The 12,372-nt window shown below is 56.5% G+C and overlaps 1 protein-coding gene across 1 annotated transcript in view; it reads right to left on the minus strand.

Moving 5' to 3' along the window:
* The window catches only part of RHOG (ras homolog family member G), a 70,072-nt gene that overhangs the window by 22,997 nt on the left and 34,703 nt on the right, over positions 1 to 12,372 (minus strand). The window contains exon 2 of the mRNA XM_083170585.1: positions 10,425 to 10,607. The gene's annotated coding sequence lies outside the window, so the exon portion shown is untranslated. The remainder of the gene's footprint in view (positions 1 to 10,424; positions 10,608 to 12,372) is intronic.

Genomic DNA, 12,372 nt, shown 5'->3' on the forward strand with positions numbered 1-12,372 from the left:
CCCACGCCCACGGGGAATATAGTGGATCTCATGCACATGGGGGATATAGCGGATCCCACGCCCACGGGGAATATAGTGGATCTCATGCACATGGGGGATATAGCGGATCCCACGCCCACGGGGGATATAGCGGATCCCACGCACATGGGGGATATAGCAGATACCACCCACATGGGGATATAGCGGATCCCATGCACACGGGGGATATAGCGGAATATCAAGCACATGGGGGATATAGCGGATCCCACACACACATGGGGGATATAGCAGGATATCAGGCACACGGGGGATATAGCGGATCCCACGCACACGGGGGATATAGCGGATCTCACGCACACGGGGGATATTGCAGATCCCACGCACACGGGGGATATAGCGGATCCCGCACACACTGGGGATATAGCGGATCCCACGCACATGGGGGATATAGCGGATCTCGCGCACATGGGGGATATAGCGGATCTCGCGCACATGGGGGATATAGCGGATCCCACGCACACGGGGGATATAGCGGATCCCACGCACACGGGGGATATAGCGGAATATCAGGCACATGGGGGATATAGCGGATCCCACGCACATGGGGGATATAGCGGATCCCACGCACACGGGGGTTATAGCGGATCCCACGCACCCGGGGGTTATAGCGGATCCCACGCACACGGGGGTATAGCGGATCCCACCCACATGGGGTTATAGCGGATCCCACGCACATGGGGGATATAGCGGATCCCACGCACATGGGGATATAGCGGATCTCACGCACACGGGGGGTATAGCGGATCCCGCGCACATGGGGGATATAGCGGAATATCAGGCACATGGGGGATATAGCGGATCCCACGCACATGGGGGATATAGCGGATCTCATGCACATGGGGAAATAGCGGATCTTGCGCACATGGGGGATATAGCGGATCCCGCGCACACGGGGGATATAGCGGATCTCATGCACATGGGGAAATAGCGGATCTTGCGCACACGGGGGATATAGCGGATCCCGCGCACACGGGGGATATAGCGGATCTCATGCACATGGGGGATATAGCGGATCTCATGCACACGGGGGATATAGCGGATCTCATGCACATGGGGGATATAGCGGATCCCGCGCACATGGGGGATATAGCGGATCCCACGCACACGGGGGATATAGCGGATCCTGCGCACACGGGGGATAAAGCGGATCTCACGCACACGGGGGATATAGCGGATCCCACGCACATGGGGAAATAGCGGATCTTGCGCACACGGGGGATATAGCGGATCCCACGCACACGGGGCATATAGCGGACCTTGGTGTTATCCCCTCTCTATGCAGGTTACTATGTACTATAGGCAGATGTTCTGTAGCAATTACCATCAGGCCGCGCTGCGATCCCGCTCACACAGATTTCATGGGAAAGTGATTGACAGGGAGTGGCCAGTGCCACTATTACCACACGCAGCCATAGGACTGCAGCAGCCTGTTCCCCGTTATTGCGTATATCCTGCGATCTTGTACGGATTTACACCGCAGCCTCACTCACATCAGCAGCCCCAGAGAAACCCCCAATGGCATTGGCATACTAATATGAATTAAGCCCAATGCACAGGAATCTCCTAACCCCCCGCTGTGTGTCCGTCCTCTGTATATATAATACATTCCTTCCTACATACATTCCCACAGAACGCCAAATAAAGGAAACATGCGGCCCACTATCACCCCAGCGCCAGCCTGCGGCTCCCCGCACACCTCAGCCTGGACATAGAACAGATACAGGCTCCAGCACCCTGACACAGCTGGGATACAATGTACACACTGCGGTGACACTTACACACTCATGTCACACACACTGGGCCATAACTTATAATTACATTTATCCAGCAACAAAACACATCCTGCAGGGACAGCCGCAGAGTCTGGGGGTATGTAGTAAGCAGCGGGATAGTAGGGTGTAGAAACCACAGAATGTACCGACACTGAACCACAATGCTTCTGTGGTGCCCGATCCCGCCACAAAAACAGACATAAACATCAAATAAAATACAAAGATTGATTGGGGTCACCTCCCAAATAGCTAAACAGGATTTAGGCCTAGAATTATAATGTACGAATTGGGTGCAGCTCCCCCTCTCTACAGAAATGCTTGGGAACAGAAGGATTTTGGGTTTTCCCGTGTTTTGGAATATCCTGTATGTATTATAATGTGTTATCCGGAGGTCCAGGGCTGTACACAGGCGACATTGTTATATGCTTCATGTGCCACAAGCCAAGATGTGGACCGATTGTTGTGACATGGACCCCGGAGACCGGTACCAACCTTTAATATATGACATGACTACAGTATATGTGGGCCTTGAACTGTCCTTTGAGGTCTCTCCGCTATGACTGCCTCACATTCCACAGAGGTAAAAGTCCCCATTCTGGTCTAATACATTATATGGGGGGGACCATGGAATATCCATTATTGGGGGGAATGTACCCCAGAAATAACGCAACAATCTGCTGCCACTAATATGATGGTCTCAGCGCGGTTGGGGAGTAACCTGTCAGTAACACTCCCACTGTCAGAACCATTTCACATTCAGTTCGGCTCGGTACGCTGTGAATATCTCTGCTTGCCAAGCACCAGAGACGCAGCCTGCTGCCCATCCGGAGGCCCGCCCCCGATTCCCCTCGGTAATGAAAGCACCCCCCCCCCCCCATGCCTCCGCTGCAGGAGAGATCATGTGATGGCCGCCGACCACTGAATGTCCTTCTGTGTGTGTGATAACGGACTTGTTTGGATGCGTCTAGAGGAAGACAGGGTGGCTGACGTCCTGTGGTGTGGGGTCATAATGCCCCCCGGCCTATCAAACAGGCAGCTTTACAATGCACCCCCCCCACCATCGGGAACTGCTCTGCAGATCACAGAAGGGTTCCTGGCTGAATTAGGCCCTCAGACACGATCCCTCCCGATCTATAGATTCCCTACTCCGATATGAACCTATATCTCATCTCCCAGCAGATCTGCACTATACTACGGTATGTGCTAAAGGAGAGGCACGGGTTAATGAGCACGTTACCCCCAGCCGCCCCGTACGTGTAAAACAGGAACAGAGCCGCACTTCTTGTTTTCTAGATTAGCTACAAGTGGGGGTCAGCGCCACCATCATCATCCTCAGCGTGGTGCAGGCGTGGGGGACAGCTTCATCCCACACTACAAGCACCTGGGTTTCCGGTAATTCTCCCAGGAATGACCTTCTCGCAGGAGTAAGGGATTTAAACAGCGTTATATTACTGCTACAACACCAACGGTACCACAAACCCCGCTGGAAACGCTCCAGGATCTTCAGATCCCGCCATGATGGGCGCCACGTTCCTCTGTGCACATACGTGGTGCGGCGGTAGGTACGGAACATCCCTGCTCTGCAGTCTCACCATATACAGGAGGCTCCGGGCCTGGATTCCTTCATATATTAGGACAGATGTACTAACCCAGGTGAAGGTGGAGATACAGTAGAAAGTGATAAGGCACCAGCCAATCAGCTATGTTTGAGAAATGGCAGTTAGGAGTTGATTGGCTGGTGCGTTATCACATTCCACTTATGGCGTGATTCTACCACGATGAGATGGGGAAGAATTCAGGCCGTTCCGATGGTCGGGGGATTTTCACATGAGCCAGGTCGATGATCGCGGGCAGGGAGGGCCGGGGGAGGACAGGCGCAGAAACGGGGCTGGACCATGGGAACGCAGGTGGCCCAATGCCTGACGTCAAAGGACAGCAGCGCCTGCCCCCATTGTAGCGGACACTGAAGGAAACAAAAGTTGTTTGGGACAGACCGTTATTTCTAAAGGCAGAACTCATACGATGGTCAGCTCCTGGGGCGGCGAATGTCACTGCTTACTGAGCCAAACAGAATTAGGCCCTTTCTCTCCACTCTCTCTCTTCACCAGGCTTAATACATCTACCCCATCGCCAGCTCGACACAAGCAAAAGCTCGACACATGAAAAGGTCTACGTTAGTTTCCAGGAAACCATACACGGCATAGGGGCTTATTAATCATACAGCGGCCGATTATTGGCTGGTACCAGTCGGACACTCCCAGCGTTTCCCCGGACACTCCCAGCGTTTCCCCCGGACACTCCCAGCGTTTCCCCCGGACACTCCCAGCGTTTCCCCCGGACACTCCCAGCGTTTCCCCCGGACACTCCCAGCGTTTCCCCCGGACACTCCCAGCGTTTCCCCCGGACACTCCCAGCGTTTCCCCCAGACACTCCCAGCGTTTCCCCCAGACACTCCCAGCCTTTCCCCCGGACACTCCCAGCGTTACCCCCGGACACTCCCAGCGTTATCCCCGGACACTCCCAGCGTTATCCCCGGACACTCCCAGCGTTATCCCCAGACACTCCCAGCGTTTCCCCCGGACACTCCCAGCGTTACCCCCGGACACTCCCAGCGTTTCCCCCGGACACTCCCAGCGTTTCCCCGGACACTCCCAGCGTTTCCCCCGGACACTCCCAGCGTTTCCCCCGGACACTCCCAGCGTTTTCCCCGGACACTCCTAGCGTTTCCCCCGGACACTCCCAGCGTTATCCCCGGACACTCCCAGCGTTTCCCCCGGACACTCTCAGCGTTACCCCCGGACACTCCCAGCGTTACCCCGGTCACTTCCAGGGTTACCCCCGGACACTCCCAGCGTTTCCCCCGGACACTCCCAGCGTTACCCCCGGACACTCCCAGCGTTTCCACGGACACTTCCAGGGTTACCCCCGGACACTCCCAGCGTTTCCCCGGACACTCCCAGCGTTTCCCCCGGACACTCCCAGCGTTTCCCCCGGACACTCCCAGCGTTTCCCCCGGACACTCCCAGCGTTTCCCCCGGACACTTTCAGCGTTCCCCCGGACACTCCCAGCGTTTCCCCCGGACACTCCCAGCGTTACCCCCGGACACTCCCAGCGTTATCCCCGGACACTCCCAGCGTTATCCCCGGACACTCCCAGCGTTTACCCCGGACACTCCCAGCGTTTTCCCCGGACACTCCCAGCATTTCCCCCGGGCACTCCCAGCGTAATCCCCGGACACTCTCAGCGTTTACCCCGGACACTCTCAGTCTCAGCGTTAACCCCGGACACTCCCAGGGTTACCCCCGGACACTCCCAGTGTTTCCCCGGACACTCCCAGCGTTTCCCCCGGACACTCCCAGCGTTTCCCCCTGGACACTCCCAGCCTTTCCCCCGGACACTCCCAGCCTTTCCCCCGGACACTCCCAGCCTTTCCCCCGGACACTCCCAGCGTTACCCCCGGACACTCCCAGCGTTTCCCCCGGACACTCCCAGCGTTTCCCCCGGACACTACCAGCGTTACCCCCGGACACTCCCAGCGTTATCCCCGGACACTCCCAGCGTTTCCCCCGGACACTCCCAGCGTTTTCCCCGGACACTCCCAGCGTTTCCCCCTGATACTCCCAGCGTTTCCCCGGACACTTCCAGGGATATCCCTGGACACTCCCAGCATTATCCCCTGATACTCCTAGCACCTAATACTCCTAAGACGAGGCCTCCGGATCTCTACAGCTGAATGCGCAGATCACATTCCGAGACCTCGTCTCACAGCGTCCTGATCCACATGTGTGAAAGCTGATCTAACATAACTGCCGGCCGGGCTCCTGATCCCTACATACATTGCTCCATTACAGTCATCTGGCCTGAATTAACGGGGAATAAAAACACTTTTATTATCAGTTTAATCCCGACCCAGATGTTGCAATCAAATAATATGTGACAGAACTGGCGGCGAAGAGTCATCTCCGTAAAAGGGTCACTTGTGATTGCCGTTACCGTCACTGTAACGTCAGGCGTCAGGATATTACATCCTGGGGGAGCGGAGGACTATATAAATATTGTATTCCTCCTCAGCATGGATCAGCACACTGGTTAGAGTGTCAGCTCTGCAGATCAATCTCTACAGGGTGATGCAGAAAGAGCCACAATGCTGGGATTCCATGAGCTGGTGCCACCAGCCCTTATGGCACGATGCCCGCATGTGGCAGGTCACTGTGTGTGCGTGATCCCCCCTCACACGACGCTTGCACCACCCTGGCTGCTCCATTACACGGCAGGGAGGGAACCTCCAGCTAATGAACCTCAGCTGCTTCCACAAGATGCTTTAACCCTTCATTTACCCGAAGTGGTGGGAAGAAGCTGAAGCTGCCGCCCCAGTTATCACTTCCCCCTTCTATATCCGGACCGGTACCCTCTGCCCTCCTTCCTGTACACACTGCTCATAGGCATATCCTCAGACACAGGGGGAGGTGTATCAAACACCGCAGATACCGGATAACCAACCAATCAGCTTCTGTCATTTTATATCTCTCCAAACTTTGATACATCTCAGCCAAGGTCAGGGCCGGCAACAGAAATCTTGGGGCCCCGTACAATGATATTTCTGCCCCCCCCCCCCCAATCCCAAATCCGCACAATGCTCTTCTGCATGAGCCTCATTTAAACTTTCGCTGCTCCTGCTTCCAGCCGGGGCATGGAAGCTCTGGGGCCCTTTAGTTCTCTGGGGCCCGTCACACTTGTCCCCCTTGACCCCCCCTGTCGCCTGCCCTGGCCAAGGTTCCGGTCAGTAGTAAAGGGACGAAGCTTCCTGGGACCCCGGCAATGTCTGCGATAAAACGTCTATTCCGTACGCGCTCCGCCACGCCCACATTCCCCGCTTCCCGGCACCATGAATATACGGCCTATGGAGCAGTCCACGTGTGACCACCTGACGCACCCAGCGGTATATGCAGCAGGCGGCATGGTGAATGTGCGCCACTAAAGGTCGACACAGCTTAGATCAACACCTCAAATAGTTCAACATGCTTAAGGTTGAAAGGGTTGGAATGTCGAGACAAGCATTAGGTCAACAGGCAAATGGTCGACATGGGGTTTTTCATTTCTTTTTTAGCTGACATGTGCCGACAGGCGGTATTTCATCTCCTGCCATCCACTAGGACGTGGTGGGAGAACATAATCGTGTCTGAGCGTAGCGAGGCACCGTGCCCGAAGCATGGCGGCCATGCGAGGAGACACAATGCACCAATATGGTGTCCATGACGAAAATGTTAACATTCGGGACAAAAAAAAGTGAAATCCCCATGTCGACCTTTTGACTGTTGACCTAATGCTTGTGTCGACCTTTAGTGGTCGACCCAATGACCCATATCCCACTGGTACGTTACCATGGTCTGCCAGCTGCAGATATGCACCCCGTAACTCCAGGCAATGACCATGCACGGATCCATAATTATATAGCGGCGGTGGCAGAGGTGGGTGAGATGGCAGCTATGCCTGGGGTGGGTATGGTGGCTGGGGTGGGTATGGTGGCTGGGGTGGGTGAGATGGCGGTGATGGCTGGGGTGGGTGAGGCGGCGGTGATGGCTGGGGTGGGTGAGACGGCGGTGATGGCTGGGGTGGGTGACATGGCGGTGATGGCTGGGGTGGGTGAGATGGTGGTGATGGCTGGGGTGGGTGAGATGGGGGTGATGGCTGGGGTGGGTGAGACGGCGGTGATGGCTGGGGTGGGTGAGATGGGGGTGATGGCTGGGGTGGGTGAGACGGCGGTGATGGCTGGGGTGGGTGAGATGGTGGTGATGGCTGGGGTGGGTGAGATGGGGGTGATGGCTGGGGTGGGTGAGACGGCGGTGATGGCTGGGGTGGGTGATATGGCGGTGATGGCTGGGGTGGGTGAGATGGTGGTGATGGCTGGGGTGGGTGAGATGGGGGTGATGGCTGGGGTGGGTGAGATGGGGGTGATGGCTGGGGTGGGTGAGACCGCGGTGATGGCTGGGGTGGGTGAGATGGCGGTGATGGCTGGGGTGGGTGAGATGGGGGTGATGGCTGGGGTGGGTGAGACGGCGGTGATGGCTGGGGTGGGTGAGATGGCGGTGATGGCTGGGGTGGGTGAGATGGGGGTGATGGCTGGGGTGGGTGAGACGGCGGTGATGGCTGGGGTGGGTGAGATGGCGGTGATGGCTGGGGTGGGTGAGATGGTGGTGATGGCTGGGGTGGGTGAGATGGGGGTGATGGCTGGGGTGGGTGAGATGGGGGTGATGGCTGGGGTGGGTGAGATGGTGGTGATGGCTGGGGTGGGTGAGATGGTGGTGATGGCTGGGGTGGGTGAGATGGGGGTGATGGCTGGGGTGGGTGAGATGGGGGTGATGGCTGGGGTGGGTGAGACCGCGGTGATGGCTGGGGTGGGTGAGATGGCGGTGATGGCTGGGGTGGGTGAGATGGGGGTGATGGCTGGGGTGGGTGAGACGGCGGTGATGGCTGGGGTGGGTGAGATGGCGGTGATGGCTGGGGTGGGTGAGATGGGGGTGATGGCTGGGGTGGGTGAGACGGCGGTGATGGCTGGGGTGGGTGAGATGGCGGTGATGGCTGGGGTGGGTGAGATGGTGGTGATGGCTGGGGTGGGTGAGATGGGGGTGATGGCTGGGGTGGGTGAGATGGGGGTGATGGCTGGGGTGGGTGAGACGGCGGTGATGGCTGGGGTGGGTGAGATGGCAGTGATGGCTGGGGTGGGTGAGACGGCGGTGATGGCTGGGGTGGGTGACATGGCGGTGATGGCTGGGGTGGGTGAGATGGTGGTGATGGCTGGGGTGGGTGAGATGGGGGTGATGGCTGGGGTGGGTGAGATGGGGGTGATGGCTGGGGTGGGTGAGACAGCGGTGATGGCTGGGGTGGGTGAGATGGCGGTGATGGCTGGGGTGGGTGAGATGGGGGTGATGGCTGGGGTGGGTGAGACGGCGGTGATGGCTGGGGTGGGTGAGATGGCAGTGATGGCTGGGGTGGGTGAGACGGCGGTGATGGCTGGGGTGGGTGAGACAGCGGTGATGGCTGGGGTGGGTGAGATGGGTATGGTGGCTGGGGTGGGTGAGACGGCGGTGATGGCTGGGGTGGGTGAGATGGCGGTGATGGCTGGGGTGGGTGAGATGGTGGTGATGGCTGGGGTGGGTGAGATGGGGGTGATGGCTGGGGTGGGTGAGATGGGGGTGATGGCTGGGGTGGGTGAGACGGCGGTGATGGCTGGGGTGGGTGAGATGGCAGTGATGGCTGGGGTGGGTGAGACGGCGGTGATGGCTGGGGTGGGTGACATGGCGGTGATGGCTGGGGTGGGTGAGATGGTGGTGATGGCTGGGGTGGGTGAGATGGGGGTGATGGCTGGGGTGGGTGAGATGGGGGTGATGGCTGGGGTGGGTGAGACAGCGGTGATGGCTGGGGTGGGTGAGATGGCGGTGATGGCTGGGGTGGGTGAGATGGGGGTGATGGCTGGGGTGGGTGAGACGGCGGTGATGGCTGGGGTGGGTGAGACGGCGGTGATGGCTGGGGTGGGTGAGACAGCGGTGATGGCTGGGGTGGGTGAGATGGGTATGGTGGCTGGGGTGGGTGAGACGGCGGTGATGGCTGGGGTGGGTGAGACGGCGGTGATGGCTGGGGTGGGTGAGACGGCGGTGACGGTTGGTGGGGGTGAGATGGGGGTGATGGCTGGGGTGGGTGAGACGGCGGTGATGGCTGGGGTGGGTGAGACGGCGGTGACGGTTGGTGGGGGTATGGTGGCAGAGGTGGCTGGGTGTGTGAGATGGCAATGGTTGGTGGGGGTATGGTGGCAGAGGTGGGTAAGACGCTGGTGATGGCTAGAGCCTGGTGGTATAATTTGGCCCCGACCATGTATAAGCACCGGTGTGTAACCCCTCGGGCAGAATTACCCCGCCAGGCTGTGTGACTTCCTCTCTGTTGTCAGTCGGGGACATGAGAATGCACAGCCGGCTGGGTCCTCATCCTGTGCGTGCCCACAGCACTCCACAGCACACACCAGTACACCCCAGTAACTATTTGCATGCTGGGAGATCTCCAACAAGATGACAATAGTTGGATTGGAAGGGACATGCGAGACCCTCACCTACCCGTACATGTCATGCTCTGTACCCTGGAATATCAGGCTGGTTTCTCACTTAGCACTGCCATATATCTGTAAGCCCAGCCCCTTACACCAGTCACTGACTGCACCTGTACTGCAGCTGCCCTGTTACCGGCTACGTATATACTTCCACATAGAATCCAACCACTGCTGGGAACCTGCCTTATACATCTGTATCAGGACTAGAATCCAGAGTATCTGTATACACAGAGTATACGGAGCGGAAGAACATTAGCAGACCTGCAGATTCCAATGTTGACGAGGTTCCCAGCTGTCCTGCTCACAGTGAGGGTTACTGTCTGGGTCCCCAGGTCAGGGGGGGATTACTGCACCCACATCTTCAGCATCATGTCAGAGACACTGTCCCAATTCCCATTGCTGTAAGTCCATCCAGACACTGAGGCTACTGTAACATTCTCCCTGGGATCAGAGACCCTCAGCACCCCCCCCCCCCCACAAACTTCTATAGGGTCCTCCCAACATTATCACTCACCGCTCATATCTCTGTGTGGTTCCTTGGGGTGCCTGAAGCTGGGTGTGTGGCGTGTGCTGGGGTGTCCTCTGGGGGTGTGCTGGGGTGTCCTCTGGGCAGCTGCGGGCTGTGTGTGTGCTGCGAGAGGCTGGAGAGATGTTGGCAGTAATAGTCCAGGGCGTCTAATGCTGGGAGAGTAACAGTCTGAGAGCAGAAGGAAGTGAGAGAGAGGAGGAAGTTAGGAAGCAGAACTAGTTACAGTAACACAGCCGGTCCCTGCACTAACCCCAGTATATATATATATATATATATATATATATATATATATATATACATACATACATATATATATATATACATACATACATACATACGCAGAATACACACACCAGCCCCTGCACTCCCCCCAGTATATACTATATACATTCATACACCAGTTCCTGCCCTACCCCCAGTATATTCTATATACATACATATACGCACACACACACACACACACACATATATATATAGATAGATATATATGTACACCAGTCCCTGCCCTAACCCCAGAGCACTATATACTATATACTGTACATACATAATATATAGATACCTCCCAAAAGACTCGCTTTCCGCGGATGTATTTATACATATATATATCTACACACACACCAGCCCGGGGATGTAACGTGTGCAGGGACCTCTGCAGTCAGGTCACATCTGGGGTAGATCAGCCGAGGTCAGGGGTTAGCGGCAGTACCCCTGACACCGCCCCCCCCCCCCCCCATCTCTGCTCACACTACAGCCACGCCATTCTGATTAACCCCTTCACCGCTGGGCTACATACGGTACCGCAGCTGTGCCACCTCTGTTCTGACATTAATGTCAACACCCAAATGTTATGACGTCGGCACTGTAAAGATGTCGACATCTAGACAGCATATGTCAACATGGTGGAGAGGGTTATGTCCTGCTCAGGGGTTAGAGTTGTCTTAGTTACTTTACAAATGGATGTCGACATTCACGTTTCACCACGGTCACTGTCGACATACTATACTGGTCCCATACAGCTGGTATACACAGACAGCCAATCAGAATGTTCCTGCTGCTGGTGATTACCTGGGGCCTCTGCGATACGCAGTCACATGACCCAGACGGAACCTGCCCAATCCAGACCAAGGATACATACATGACCCCGCAGATGGGACTGGGACTGACCCGCTGTCCTGCCCACGCGGGAAGCACACACCATTTCCCTGCATAACAGAGCATCGGGTGATTAGATGCCATGCAGGGACAGTCTCTAGGGTAGCCCAACATCTCCTGGAGTGCAGGACACTCCCAGAGTGATGCAATGAGGCCACGCCCCATATTCACAAGGCCATGCCCTCTTTTTGGCAAGCACAAGGGCCCTTATTCTGATTGATGCGGACTTTACCGCGTACTTACGGATCGCGTCTTTATGACGTCTGCGCATGCGTGGAGAACGCTACGCGCATGTGCCACGCCTTGACTCGGTACCAGTTCGGCCAAATCCCGTCCAAAACTGTTCACCGCTATCAGTCGGGAAATAGGGGCGTATTATGGGCGTCATGCGGAATGACACATGGGCGTAGTTTCAAAGTGGGCAAAACGGGGCGGAAACATGGGCGGACACGGGGGAGTACACTTATGTTGGGGGGCGTACATTCGGAAACCACTCCGAATGCACGCGATGAAAAAAGGGCAGAAATGTGCGGTGTCCACAAGTGTACTATTGCTTTGCGGACACCACTCGTTCATGCGGTAGGCGAACGTACGCCTAATGACTACAACCATTAACACCTGAACCCAATAGAATCTACTCCTTTACTCATTACTCACTAATAGGACGCTTGTCAGTGCTTTAATTGAAACCATTGCTGCTTCAAGGAAACCTTAGTAATCCCCCACATATGCTGTACTTGTCCCACACTTAAAAACTGCTAACAATGGACATGACTGAATA

This window comes from Crinia signifera, chromosome 2 (assembly GCF_055691185.1).
Source record: "Crinia signifera chromosome 2, ASM5569118v1, whole genome shotgun sequence".
In the NCBI taxonomy this organism is placed as follows: domain Eukaryota; kingdom Metazoa; phylum Chordata; class Amphibia; order Anura; family Myobatrachidae; genus Crinia; species Crinia signifera.